Genomic DNA, 15609 nt, shown 5'->3' on the forward strand with positions numbered 1-15609 from the left:
AAAACCTTTGTCATTAGTGATAATGATCTTATTCTCCTTGTCTGTGCTCTTATCTACAGTAAACAAATTGAGGATACGATTTGCACCAATGTCAAAATTTTAATTCAATCTGAGGAACACTCCTGGGGAAATGGGGATTCCTGTGAGCTCAAAGTCACCAAGAAGGTTGTTATCCTTTGTTGAATGCTCTCTCATCTTTGTAAACCCAAATGAGCACACCAGGCTAATTGTCCATGTAAGTGGTAAAAGTCTGTGTCGGCTTGATGAGGGCGGCGTTATTTCATTTGATCAAAACTGTCATAATTCCACCAGTAGCTTCACTAAGGGAAAGAGGAGTAACATCCTAAAACAGCAAGTCCTGCACATTCTCAAATTTATCTCCAGACAACATGGCAGCTGCACCACATAAAACAGCCTCATCAGGATTGATACTCTTATGGAGTTCCTTTAAAGAAGTTCTGCAGAAGTTTCTGGATTTGGGAGATCCAACTTGAACCACCCACCAAGGCAATGTCATGAATATGTTATTTATCTAGTTTGGCATCCCTTAGGGCCTTTTCCATAGGGTCCAATATACCACAAGAGATCAGCATTCAGCTCTTTAAAACAGGCATGGGTGACAAAAGTATACCAGTTAATATTTTCATAGAAGGAATCAAACTGTCAGTACTAGCCTTACTGGAAGAGAACATATGCTTTGCACATTCACAAATACTGTGCAGTCAGCAGACAGCCTTCTTGTTCTCACTGACTTCCTTCTTGTACTTTTGCTTGAACTCAGAAATGAAATGGTTGACTAAGAGATTGTCAAAGTCCCCCCCACCCAAGTAGGTATGCCCAGCTGTGGACTTGATTTCAAAGAGGTCATCTTTAATAGTAAAGAATGGAGAAATCAAAAGTGCCACCTCAAGGTCAAAGATAACACATTTCTCTTGGCACCAACTTCTTTCGTCGAAGCCACAAGCAATAGCAGCAGCAGTTGGTTCACTGATGATTCAGAGAACACTGAGACTGGCCATAGTTACAGCATCTTTGGTGGCCTGATGATGCGAAACACTAAAGTAGGCTGGTACTGTGGTGACAGTATTCATGACAGTTTTCTAAGGTAAGCTTTGGTAATTTCTTTCATCTAGGTAAAGATCACAGAAGATACTTCTTTAGGATAGAAATTTTTGTTCTCCCTTTTGTACTCCACTTGGACCTTAGGCCGACCTGTATCATTCACTGTATCATCAAATTTACAATCAGATGTTTAGCATCAAAGACTCTTTTGGTAGGATTCACTGCAACTTGATTCTTTGTAATATCACCAATTAAATGTTGTGTATCAGTGAAAGCAACATAGCTTAGGGTGGTCCTTGTTCCTTGGTCATTGGCAATGATCTCTACTTTCCCATACTAGAATAGCAGCCCCACCCCTGCCAAAAACCCCTAAGGCTTGGGAGCAGCATTTGAATCTCAGCCCCCAAGCACTGGCTGGGGGGAACTGGAGGTGAGGTGGTTGTGGAGAGGAAACTCAGAAGTCAAGTAACTGTCTGGGAAAATGCCCAAAAAACAGGGAAAAAAATAAGACCACAGAAGGTTACTTTCTTGGGGAACAGGTGTCTCCCCCCATCCTTTCGGATGAGGAAGAACAAGGCATACTGTCAGAGGATGTCAAGACCTCTGCCCCCAAAGGGAACTTAAAATGGGCTCAGGCAATAGAAGATCTCAAAAAGCAAGTTAGCAGCTTACTAAAGGAGAACAAAAAAAAAAATGCTGAGGAAAATAACAGCTTTAAAAAGAGGCTAACTCAATTGGAAAAAGAGGTCCAAAAAGCCAACAAGGAGAAGGAGGTTTTAAAAAGCAGAATTAGCCAAATGAAGGAGAAAGGTCAAAAGTTCACTGAACAAAATAATTCGTTGAAAGAGAGAATTGAGTTCAAGGAAACAAATGACTACGAGTTAAACCAAAAAGTTAGTAAACATAACCAAAAATTTAAAAAAAAAAATAGAAGATAAGGTGCAACAACTCATTGGAAAAACAACTGCCCTGGAAAATAGATCCAGGAGAAATAATTTAAAAATTATTGGACTACCTGAAAGCCATGATCAAAAAAAGAGCCTAGACATTACTTCCATGAAATTATCAAGGAAAACTGCCCTGATGTTATAGAATCAGAGGGCAAAATGGATATTGAAAGAATTCATCGATCACCTCCTGAAAGCCAAACAGAGAAACTCCTAGGAATATTGTGGCCAAATTTCAGAGTTCCCAGATCAAGGAGAAAATACTGCAAGCAACTAGAAAGAAACAATTTGAGTACTGAGGAAATACGATCAGGATAACACAGGATCTGGCAGCTTCAACATTAAGGGATCAAACGGCTTGGAGTGAGATATTTCAGAAGTCAAAGGAACTGGGACTGAAGCCAAAAATCACCTACCCAACAAATCTGAATATAATACTTCAAGAGAAAAAATGGTCATTCAGTGACATAGTTGAATTTCAAAATTTCATGTTGAGGAAAAGACCAGATCTGTATTTAAAAATTTGACTTCCAAGACAAGAATCAAGAGAAGCATGAAAAGGTAAACAGAAAAGAAAAATCATAAAGGACTCTCTAAAGCTGAACTGTTTACATTACTACATGGAAAGAAAATATTTTTAACTCTTGAATCTTTTCTCAGTATTTGGGTAGTTGGAGAGATTGTACATACACATACACACACACACACACACACATACACATACACATAGACAGATAGAGAGTACAGGGTGTGTTATATCAGAAGAGATGATATACACACACACAAAAATAAAATAAAATAAAATAAAAATTAAGGGGTGAAGAAGGAAAATTCCAGGAAGAGAAAGGGAGTAATGGAATGGGGCAGGCTATAACTCCTAAAAGAGATAAGAAAAATCTTATTCAATGGAGGAGATAAGGGAGAAGGGGAGAGGGGGAAAAATAAAGCTACTCTCCCCACGTGGCTGAAGGAGGGAATAATATGCTCACTAAATTTGATATGAAAATTTATATACACCACAGGAAAGTAGGAGAGGAGGCGACAAGTGGAGCGAGGGGAATGTTAGAAGGGAGGGCAAATGGGAGAAGGGAGTCACCAGAAATAAACACTTTCGAGAAGGGACAAGGTAGGGGGGAAAAATAAGGGGGGAATACGGTAGGTCAGAGGGCAATATAATTAGTATTACACAACATGATTGCTATGAAAGTCTTTTGCAAAACAACACATGTATTGAATTGCTTACCTTCTCAGTAGGGCTGGGGAGGGAGGTGGGGGACGGAGAGAAATTGGAATTCAAAGTATTAGAAATGAATGTTGAGAATTTTTATTGCATATAATCGGGAAATAAGAACTACAGGGATAGGGGTATGGAAATTTATCTTGCCCTGCAAGAAAAGAGAGAAGATGGGGATAGGAGAGGGGTGGGGGGTGATGAAGGGGAGGGTACATTGAGGGAAGGAGTAATCAGAATGCAAGGTATTAGGAAGTGGGGGAGGGGAGTGATGGGGAGAAAAATTGGACATGTTACAAAGTGAGGTAAAAGCAATTAGTATTAAAACAATAGACTGAATTAATGACTGAGAATAAATCAATGACATCTTTAGTTTGGAGAAAAGAATTTCAGTCTAAATTTCCTAGAGGAAGGTAACCTTGGGTAAAATTTGGCATTGATGGAAAAGTCAAGGTTTTAACGGTAAATTTGATTTTATGATTGCCATTTAATCAGGAACTAGAACATGTATAGAAAGGCATGTACGCCACTTAAGACTTGCCTCAGAAAATGTTCCTTAGCCAAAGTGAAAGTATAATCATATTTGAAACCTGGTTGTTGGAACTTGCCATTTTTAGATGCTATGGGACTATTAAGTGACTGTTCTTCTGAGTCTAACTCCAGGTATGAGTAGCAAGAAAGGCGATCTGAGCCTCCAATACATGATGCCAGTAAGCTGATGAGATGCTGGTATGAACTGCATAAGGTGATCTCAAGGGAAGGGTGGGAGAGCGACTGTTCAGCATGGGCTGAGGTAGGATTCTCCTGACTCAATTTCCCCACTGACACCTGGCAGACTTTAAGCCTGACTGAATGCAAGTGGATAATCTAATCCTGCCTGGAATTGACATGAAGTTGGGGTGATATTATACCCCTGCAATGTCCTTACTATTGGTGGCAATTTCCTATAGTCAGAAGGTTTGTAAGCTTAATACCAGATCTATTCAATTATAGATTATGGGTAGGGGAACATCCGAGGTTGTCTAAAATTAAGCTATTAGGCATAGGACTTTAGACCAACAACAATAAGTTAGGGTCCTTTAATTCTTAGTAATACTGTGGAGACAATGAGGTCAAGAGCTTGTGAAATTAGCAAAACAAATATTATTTGTGTCTCAGTTAATGTTTAAAAAAAAAAATTTCTTTTGTGGTCCATGTTGTAAATGCTTTAAAAAGAAGTACCACCTGTCCAAAAGTTGTAATTGCTTTATCTGTTATAAACTGTGTTAAAAATAAATAATAAAATAAAAAAAAGAAATACTGATATTACCTGAAAAAAATTTAGACATATTCAGATATTAAAGTCTACCAAACATTTCTCTGTTCTGCAAAGGTAAAGTGTAGGATTATTTTCACTCAAAATTTCCCCAAACCTTCTAAGTTACCAGCGTTCAAAATATTTGTTTCATTTTCCAATGTAATAAGTTAGCTAAAGCTAATTATGTCAGCATATTAGGTAGACTTTCCAGGATAAAATATATGTGGGAAAAAAAATACTTATTCATCAGGCAAAATCTGAGGCTGGTAAGATTTCCTACCACTGTGTATGGGGTGGGGGAGAAGATGAGGGAAAAAGTCTCAGTCAGTGACTCAGTATTTTCACAGCAAGCATATGAGTGTGAGAAAGGAAAACAACAACAAAAAAGACTTCTTTGGAATTTTATTTAAATAATAAAACTTTTAGTTGGAGTATTCAGCATCTGGATCACATGAAAATAGTCTTAAAAATAGATACACTGAGGAAATGAAATAATCATCAACCAAAACTGAATTTCTGATGTTTTTCTGTGCCAAATCCATTTAATGCCTTAATGAAGTTAGATTAAAGGAAAACAGTCATTTGTAGGAAATATATTTTTTATCTAAAAGATGTAATTTTAGCAAAAATAAAGTAAAAATTATAAAAAATGAAAATAAATTCACATACATTTGATTTACAGTACAGATAAGAAAAAACAGTAAGAAAAGGATCCATCATTGGTTTTATTACCAAAAGAGAAGAGATTTCAAAAATATACACTTCCTTTCAAATGAAGATACATTATGAAATTATTTTATTTAATTGAAACTCAAATTAGCTGGGGGTAAATGGAAATTTTTTTTTGAATAATGAGTCAAAATTAGGGTAATAGAATTTTTCAGTTTGAATGCCTATTGACTTAATGGAAAAGGTATTTAAAACACACTTCATTAACTTTCCCTAACCAAAAATTCTCTACTCAGCCTTTTAAGAAAGAAATAATGAAAAAATCTGAAAATTCTAATGTGAAGAAAACACCTTGAGAAAGATTAAATGAAGCTGTCCTTTTTAATAAAATCTGCTTCCTTGCTTTCCTTCACACTGTTCTTTTATGATTCTGGTTAGATTGTTCCTTCTCTTACACTCTCCTCCATTAGCCCCTCTTCTCACCACCTTAATACTACTTAATACGTGTACTTCCCAAAGCTCTACAGTAAGCTTTCTCTATTCTCTCAATATATCCATCTCCCTTCATGATCACATCTAAAACCACAGTTTCAATTATCATTTTTATGTAGATGATTTTCAAATATTTATCTCTGGCCTTACTTCTCTTCTGGATTCCAAATTCATGTTTCCAGAGGCCTATTAGATATCTCCATCAGAAACTCCACCAATACTCAAGGCCAAATGAACTCTTCAGCTGTTCATCTTCTTTTCCTGACCAATATCTGTGTCACTGGGATTACCTAATCACAGTTTTATAACCTCAACCCATTTTTGACTTCTCACCTCATCCCCAATATTCATCCAATTAGTCACCAATCTGATTTCTCTTTCTGTAATCTCTTTCTCTCTCATCTGTCTATTCTTTTCTCTCCTGGTTTACCAACTACCTGGCTGATAAATCTAAGTCTCCTTTAGTTGGCCCCTAAGTGTACCCCAGGGCTCTGTCATGGGCCCTCTTCTTTTTTTTTTTTTTTTTTTAATTTTTTTATTTTTTTAATGTTTAACAATCACTGCCATACAATTGTGATTTTATCCCTCCCCACCCACCCCCCACAACCTCCCTCCCTCCCCACGACTGCATACAATTCTGTATAGATTCTACATATACTTTCCTATTGAGTATATTTTCACTATAGTCATGCTATGTAGTCAGACTAAGATAAATGAAAGAATCCGTATAACAAATCAGAACATGATACACAAACAGATACACATACACAAACATGATCTGCTACATTATGTGAGTGACTTCCATATTTCTCTCTCTGAGTGTGGAAGGCATTTTGCCTTGAGGTCCACCATTGGGATTTTTTTTTTTTTTTCAGAAGTTCTTGTGTTATTACAAAAATCTAAGTCTACCAGAAAAAACTCTCACACACTGTGGTTGTTGCTGTGCATAAAGTTCTCCTGGTTCTGCTCCTTTCACTCAGCATCAGGTCATATAAGTCCTTCCAGGCCTCTCTGAAGTCTTCTTGTTCATCATTTCTTATGGCACAATAGTACTCCATTACATTCATATACCATAATTTATTCAGCCATTCCCCAATTGATGGACATCCCCCTGACTTCCAGTTTTTGGCAACTACATAGAGTGCTGCTATAAATATTTTTGTACATGTGGGACCCTTTCCCATTTTTATGATCTCTTGGGGATATAGTCCTAGTAGCGATATTGCTGGGTCAAAGGGTATGCACATTTTTGTAGCCCTTTGGGCATAGTTTCAAATTGCTCTCCAGAATGGTTGGATGCGCTCACAGCTCCACCAACAATGAATTAGTGTTCCAACTCTCCCACATCCTCTCCAGCATTTATCATTTTCTTGTTCTGTCATGTTTGCCAATCTTATAGGTGTGATGTGGTACCTCAGAGTTGTTTTGATTTGCATCTCTCTAACCAATAGTGATTTAGAGCATTTTTTCATATGATTATAGATAGCTTTAATTTCTTCCTCTGAAAATTGCCTGTTCATATCCTTTGACCATTTATCAATTGGGGAATGACTTGTATGATTATACATTTGGGTCAGTTCTCTATATATTCTAGAAATGAGGCTTTATCCATGGGCCCTCTTCTATCTCTGCACTCTTCTTGGCAATCTTATTCATTTCAATGGCTTCAAATACCATCTTTATATGGATGACTTCTAAATTTTTACATTTAGCCTTAAATACCCCTGAATTCTAGTCCTTCATCTCCAGTCCCTGATGAATACCTTCACTTGGAATCTCTCCCATTATATCAAACTCAACATGTTTAAAACTGAATCTATTGTTGTTATTATTTTTACTATTACCAAACTCATTCCTCTCAACTTTCCTATTTCTTATGAGGGTACCACCATCCTCCCACTCACTCAGATACTTCCATCTTCCTCCTGACTCTACCTTCACAAGCTCTCTCATGTCAGTCCCCCTCCTTTGCATTCCCATTGCCCAAACACTAATTCACCAACTTTACCTGGCCTAAAAAACAAGTGGACAAAGACTACCTATTGTTCAGACTACAATATGCAGTTGACAACATAACCTGTAGTTGGTCCACGAGTAATAATAATAATGATAATAGCATTTATATAGCACTTAAAGGTTTGCAAAGTGCTTTAAAATATTAACTCCTTTAATTCAACAACCCTAGGAGGTAGGTGTTTATTATTATCCCCATATTACATTTAAGGAAACTGAGAAAGAGAGGTTAAATGACTTTCTCAGAATAATTACACAGCTACCTTAAGTGCCTGAGGCCAGGTTTCAATTAAGGTCAGCCGGACTCCATCTATCCAATGTGCCTCCTAGGTGTCTGTACACATATCTTGGATAGATGCTGCAAATGGACAATAAGCTGGGTCCAGAACTGACCAGGGGAGGAAAGCAAATCAGATTACCCTCGAGAAGTTTAAACAATATCATTTCTAAAATACATAGAGAGCTGAGTCAAATTTATAAGAATACAAGTCATTCCCCAATTGATAAATGGTCAAAGGATATGAACAGGGAGTTTTCAGATAAAGAAATTAAAGCTGTCTATAGTCATAAAAAAAATGCTCTAAATCACTATTGATTAGAGAGATGCAAATCAAAACAACTCTGAAGTACCACATCATACCTATCAGATTGGCAAACATGACAAAACAGGAAAATGTTAAGTGTTGGAGATGATGTGGGAAAATTGGAAGACTAATGCATTGTTGGTGGACTTGTAAACTGATCCAACCATTCTGAAGAGCAATTTGGAACTATGCCCAAAGGGTTATAAAATAATGCACACCCTTCAATCCAGCAATACCACTTCTAGGGCTGTATCCCAAAGAGATCATAAAAATGGGAAAAGGACCTACATGTACAAAAATATTGACAGCAGCTCTTTTTGTGGTGGCCAAGAATTGGAAATTGAGGGGATGTCCATCAATTAGAGAATGGCTGAACAAGTTATGGTATATTAATATAATGGAATATTATTGTTTCATAAGAAATAATGAGCAGGCAGACTTCAGGAAAACCTAGAAAGATTTATATGAACTGATGCTGAGTAAAGTAGACAGAACCAGGAGAACATATTACACAGTAATAGTAGCATTGTGCAATGACTAATTTTGATTTCTGCTTAGCAATGCAAGGATCTAAGACAACTCCAAAAGACTCTATCCACATCCAGAAAAAGAACTATGGAGTCTAAAGGCAGATCAAAGCATACTATTGGCTCTCTTTTGTTGTTGTTTTCATTTCCTCTTTCTCATGGTTTCTCCCATTGGTTCTAACTTTTCTTAATAACATGACTAATGTGAAAATATGTTTAATATGAATGTATATAGAGAGCCTGTATCAGATCACATGCCATCTTGGGGTAGGGGGGAGGGGAGAGAGGGGGAGAAAATTTGAAACAAAATATTATGGAAGTGAATGGTGAAAACTAAAAATAATTCATTAAAAAAAAGAAATTTAAACAATGTTTTTTTAATGACTCAGGCTTTTCCTTGAAAGAAAGGCCCATCCTTTTAATGGCAATATTCTCCTGGTGATATTTATGGCTATGAGTCATAAAATATGACAGTTTCCAAAAAAGGTAAATTTGAATTTCACTCAATGAGAAATGGAGGGCAGCTAAGTGGTGCAGTAGATAGACCACTGGCCTGGTGTCAGGAAGATTCATCTTTCTGACTTCAAATCTGGCCTCAGACACTTACTAGCTATATGACCCTAGGCATCACTTAACCCAGTTTGTCTCAGTTTCCTCAACTGTAAAATGAACAAACCACTCCAGTATTTTTGCCAAGAAAGCCCCAAATGGGGTCACAAAGAGTCAAACACGACCAAAAAATGACTGAACGAGTAACAGAAAGGTAGATTGTAGGCATTAACAGGCTACAACACTACAAACAAGAAATCATCCAGGAAAAACAGTATAATAAAAACAGAAAAATGTATGTCCGGGGAAAAAAAGGCCATGCAACATCTTTCTTATTCATCCTTTTATGTTGAAACTTTACAACCATCAAATAAAATGAAAATTTCTATCTACAAATTAGAACAGAATGAAACTGCATGAAACTGTGAGTCTCAATGTACAGCATAACTTTTCCTTTTAAGTAAATGAAGAATTCAACCTGTGGCTTTCAAAGTTGTCCTGCTTATGTTTATTTCCTTCTGACCCTCTTTCTGTTCTCTCTCATGCATTCTTTTAAAAAGCTTCAAAAAGCATAATTTTTAACTCTATTCTTGCCTTTTTTTAAAAAGCATGGCTAATATGGAAATATATTTTGCACAATTTCACATAAATAATTGCTATCATACTGCTTGCCTTCTCAATGGATGGGAGAGGAATTGGAGGGAAGAAGAGAATATAGAACTCAAAAAATTTTTTAAATGAATGTTAATAAATGAATAATAAATTTTTATAAAAATAAAAAATGCTTCAATGTGCCTCTTTTTTTTTTGGCAATCCTATTATTAGCTCTTTGCCCCCAACTGGGATAAAAAAAAACAAAAACTCTTGTAATAAACATACAAAGTCAAACAAAACAAATTCCCACATTGGAAACCTCCAAAACATTATGTCTCATTCTGTACCTTGAATTTATCACCTCTCTGAAAGGAGGTTGGAATCATGGTAGGGCACTGCATCACAGTACTTAAGTATTTCAAAGGTGTGTTTCTTTACAATATTTTTATTGGATAAATCATTTTCCTTATTCTGCTTGCTTCACTCTATTTCAGTTCATAAAGTCTTCCCAGATTTCTCTGAAACTGTCCCTTAAGTGATTTCTTATGGAGCATTAAGTCATTCTATTCCTCTCAAAATCTCTCAATTTCTGTAGTTTTTCATTTTTACCAATTTGATTGGTATGATGTGGAACCTCAGATTTGTTTTAACTTGTATTTTTCTAATTATTAGAGATTTGGAGCATTTTTCTTATGGCTACTGGTAGCCTGGATTTCTTCCTTTGAAACTACATGTCTGTTCATACTTTTTACCTACTTATGTATTGAGGAACAGATCTTTTTCTCATAAGCTTTAATCAATTATTTATATATCTTAGATATGAGGGCCTTTATCAGAGAAAATAATTGTAATTTTAACACTACTAATCCACAGATCTGAAAGGTAATTTCTTCCTTACTCTTCTAATTTGTTTATGATGTGATCTTTTCAGTCTAAGCCATGTATGTTCATTTGAAGCTTGTCTTGATAGTATGAAATGCTGATCTATCCCCAATTTCTCTCAGACTGTTTTCCAGTTTTCCTAGCAGTTTTTTGTCAAACAGTCCTTACCCCATTAGCTAGGGTCTTTGCATTTATGAAGAGTAGTCTGTTCATTTCTGTATGTTGGGTACCTAATCACTCTTTTTAGACAGTACCAAATAGTTCTAATGGTTATTACTTTGCTAATATAGTTTAAGATCTGGTATTGGTGAGATACTGTTATTCCTTCCCCCCTTCCTCATTATTGCCCTTGAGATTCTTGATCTTTTCTTCTTTCCTCCAAAAGTATTGTTTTTCTAGCTCAACGAAATAATTCTTTGATAGTTTGATTGGTTTGGCAATATGCAATATCAAAAGAACTAGAGAAAGGACCCCAGGATGTTAGGCAGACTCCCTGTGGCAGATTTACTAGAAGGCTGTGGACAGGAGCTGCACAGATAAGCAGACATAAAGGGTTTACTACATATATCAGAGGCAGTACTGAGATCACAGATCCAGGTAAATAATATGGAAAGACAAATCTGATCACTCCCTCTGGTACTCCTCATTGCCCACCAAATTAAGTATAATTCCCTGGTGTAGCATTCAAGGTCCACCATGACCTGACTCTAATTCACCTCTCCAGGATTATTTCATGGTACTGACCTTTGGACACCCAAAAATTTGGCCATTCTGAACTATCAGCCATTCCCCAGTCTCATCCTGTACATTTTTACCTTGATGTCTTTACACCTGCCATTCTCTATACCTGAAACAGTTTCCCTTCTCAGATCCACCTACTGCCAATTTTTTCAACTAGGAAATTTCTCCCAAGTTTTAGATCCTACAATACTTTCTACTCTCATTTGTGCTCTATTTCTTCCATTGATTTTGCCACATAAATAATTGAAGAACAATTCATATATGTTTAAAATGTTCACATCCCAAACTAAAGTTTTTATTTTGCTAGATCCTGTAACAAACATCCTCAGATCCAATTTAAATATTGAAATATTGAAATATTATCTAGAAGATAAATATGTGTCTATATGTATGTATATGTATACATATAAGGTGAGAGGAGCATTTTAAGACGCTTTCATTAATAAAAACCTATAAAAACATATTGTCATGAAAACACCATGAAATCCTCAATAAGTATAGCCTATTATTTCCAGCTGTTTAACGCTTTAGATTAAATCATAAAATATTTATCTATTTTATACTTCAAAAAATTAGTGCAAGTGCAAAAACTAAAAAATCATATCTTGAAAGTCTTAAATATTCTATTTCAGAGGACTAGTAACAGCAGCATCTTTAAAAGCAGGAGGAACCTTAAATTTTGCAACACAAAAACAAGACAATTTAAACAAATCTGATATTTCAAAATAAATTAAACTTTGGAAAAAGGAAAAAAGTTACCTTAATGTTTTTAAAGTATTAGAAAATGCTATTTAAATATGACAACTCTGGAAAGCTTTAAGTGCCTAAATATATACTCCCTCCCCCACCCAAAAAAAAAAAAAAAAAAAGCAAAACTGATCACAGTAAAATGTAATTGATGTTAATCGCCAGTCCCTAAGGATGAAGGTCTGAATACAGACACAGAAATCTCTTCCTCTAACTCCGTTACACATTTACTCAACCTATATCATCCACACTGCCTTATTTAAAATTAGATCACATCCAAAAAAGAAATAACAAATGTCTACCAAAAAAACTGCCAAACCACAATCTGCTCTGCTAGTAATTTTGAAATCTGTATTATCAAGCTGACTAGACGTTCTGCTGCATTTTTGCTAGAGGAACAAAGGATTCATCAAACAAAGCAATGAATTAGAAATCAAAATTCTAGTTTCCCTTTGTGAGCAACTGTCTCTAAAACTAATGTCTAATATTAAACTCTCTATCCCTTCTTAATTTTCAAAACTATGATACATAAATCTAAATTTACTTTGGGAAAAAACCTAAAAAGAAAAAATAAGAAGTCAAAGGATTTTGTAATTTATATTTTTACTTTTGAGCTTAAAAAAAGTACGTATACAAAACCAGACCTAAAAAAATTAACAAAACAAGATAAGCTTATAATTATAATTATATGTAGTTCACACTAATTTAGATGCTAAACAAATGTTAAACATATAGGAATATTTGAGTAAAATCTAAAAAAATTTCAATATCTTTATTTTGAATTGAAAAGTTTACTAATTTTGACACTGTAATCATGATTTAATTCATACATGAATTAACAGTCAAAGCATAAAACCTGCACTTATTTCATATTCTTGCATTCCTACTTTAAAAAACACTATATTTTCATTATTATTATACAAAGATATATTCAATTGTAAGGTTTTTCAAAGATGGTCAGATCTAGGCATTTTTTTTTTCAAAAATGCTTTCAATAGGTTTACTATTAGACTTTTCTCATCTTGTCCGAAAAGGGGGGGGGAGGGGAAGTAAGAACAAGATAGGTCAAACCCTCTACTTGTACACTTAACTACATTCCCCTTCCTTTTCCCTCCAAAAGCAGCTCTTTACCTGAGGTTCACAGATCCACAAGGGATCCATGCCAGACCTGTACACCTGGATGGGAAAAGATTATATCCTTATTTCAATTTAATTGGTTTCCTTTGAAATGTCATTTATTTTACTTTTTGCATTTATTCTAAGAAGTGAGCCATAGGCTTCATTCAATTGCCAAAGGGTCTAAAAGTTTAGAAACCTTGTCTTAGAGCTTGTCACTATCCACAATGCTCCTTATAACTGGGTAGATATTATGAAATTAGCCACTAATATTTTTTTGTTGTTATTTAGTCACATACTTGTGTCTGACCCTTTGTGACCCTGTACGTGTTTTCTTGGCAAAAATACTGGAATCCTTTTCCAATGGATTAAGGCAACAGAGGTTAAGTAACTTGCCCAGGGTCACATGGCTAGTGAGTGTCTTCCTGACACCAAGTCAGTGCTCTTATCTACTGAGCCACGTAGCTGCCTCTATTAAGTTTTTTAGTCTAGAATTTTAATACCAATTATGTACAAATGATCACTTGGAGATTATGTCCAATGATGTGAAGGGACTCACTTCTTCTGGAGAAAGCCCAATCTATCACTGGACAAACCTAATTATTAGGATTTTTTTTCTTGTTAAACTAAGATCTACTTTGCTAGCCCTCTTGGTCCTTCTTCTGTCCCTCGGAAACAATAAAGGGCAAATAGGCAGCGAAGTGGTGCAGTGGATATAGTTCTGGGACTGTAGTCAGAAAGACCTGAGTTCAAATCTAGCCTCAAGGACAGTATTAGCATGCTATGTATGGTCCACAGAGTCCAGAAGAGTTAGACACAAGCGAACAAAAACGAAACAATAAAAAACAAATCTGCTTTCTCTTTTACATGACAATCCTTCAAATATTTGAACACAATTATCATGTCTTATCTAGCCCAGATAAACCAAGATTCCAGAATCATGGTACTGACTTTGTTATCAAAGGACACAAGTTCAAATGCTGATTCTGCCACTTACTACCTATGTAGTACCTATGTATCTATATCATCTTGAGCAAGCCACTTAAACACTCTGGGCCTCCATTTCCACATGTGTAAAACAAGGATGTTGAACTAGATAGCCTCTAAGGTCCCTTCTAGCTCCATTGTGATCTCCTTCATTCCCCTAGTCAGTAATTCCATAATGATACATAATGATAGTGACTTGCCTAGGATCAGGTAAGTGGTGCAATGGATAGGGAGCTAGGCCTGGAATGAGGAAGACCCAAGTTCAAATCCTGCCTCAGTCACTTACTTAGCTGTGTGACTCTGAGCAAGTCACTTAATCTTGTTTGTCTCAGTTTCCTCATCTGTAAAATGAACTGGAGAAGGAAATGGCAAACCATTTCTGTGTCTCAGTCAAGAAAACCCCAAATGGGGTCATGAAGAGTAAAACATGACTGAATAACAATGACAACTTGATATAATCCCTTCACCTCACAGGCTGACTCTAGCTTGTCAATATCACTCTTAGACTGTGGCAACCAGAACTGAACATAACACTAAAGGTATGATTTGATCAGTATTGAGCTAAATAACAATGCTATATATTCTTATATTTTATAGAGGTTATTATTACTGCCTAAGATTATACTAAGTAGCAGAATCTAGTGGATAGACAAACAGCCTTGGAGTCAGAAAGACCTAAGTTCAAGTTCAACTTCTTACTCCTACTAGCTTAAAAATGACCCTTAAGAAGTCACTTAATATCTCAGTACTACATATAATTTCTAAATCTATAAATTGTTAAGCAGATGCTGATGTGCATTGATAGAAGTTCTTCCCAGAGAGCTTCTACACCAATGAAAAATCACAGATTCATTAAAAAAAGACACATTACAAGTCATTCAGTGAAATATTTTTACAACATTATTTTAAAACCTTAGTTTGTTTAGAATGGGGACAGAAAAACCCTACCCAATGTTATTTTCAAAAGCACATAAAAAACAGTTAAAACAAATTTGTAAGAAGCAATTTGAAACAAAAATTCTTTCACACATCAAGCATGGCTATAATAAATTTTTGTAACTTTATACCCAGAAAACTCATTTTTAGTAGGTGAAAATTTTACTCAAAATTTCATTTTCTTTTTCATCCTGTCAAGAAGAGTCACAAAATAGGGCTCCTGTCAGTACTAACT

The 15609-nt window shown here is 35.6% G+C and overlaps 1 protein-coding gene across 5 annotated transcripts in view; it reads right to left on the reverse strand.

The window, feature by feature from the left end:
• The window catches only part of WDR47 (WD repeat domain 47), an 81468-nt gene that overhangs the window by 61565 nt on the left and 4294 nt on the right, over nt 1-15609 (reverse strand). The window lies entirely within an intron of this gene.

The sequence above is a fragment of the Notamacropus eugenii genome, chromosome 2 (genome assembly GCF_028372415.1).
Source record: "Notamacropus eugenii isolate mMacEug1 chromosome 2, mMacEug1.pri_v2, whole genome shotgun sequence".
In the NCBI taxonomy this organism is placed as follows: Eukaryota; Metazoa; Chordata; class Mammalia; order Diprotodontia; family Macropodidae; genus Notamacropus; species Notamacropus eugenii.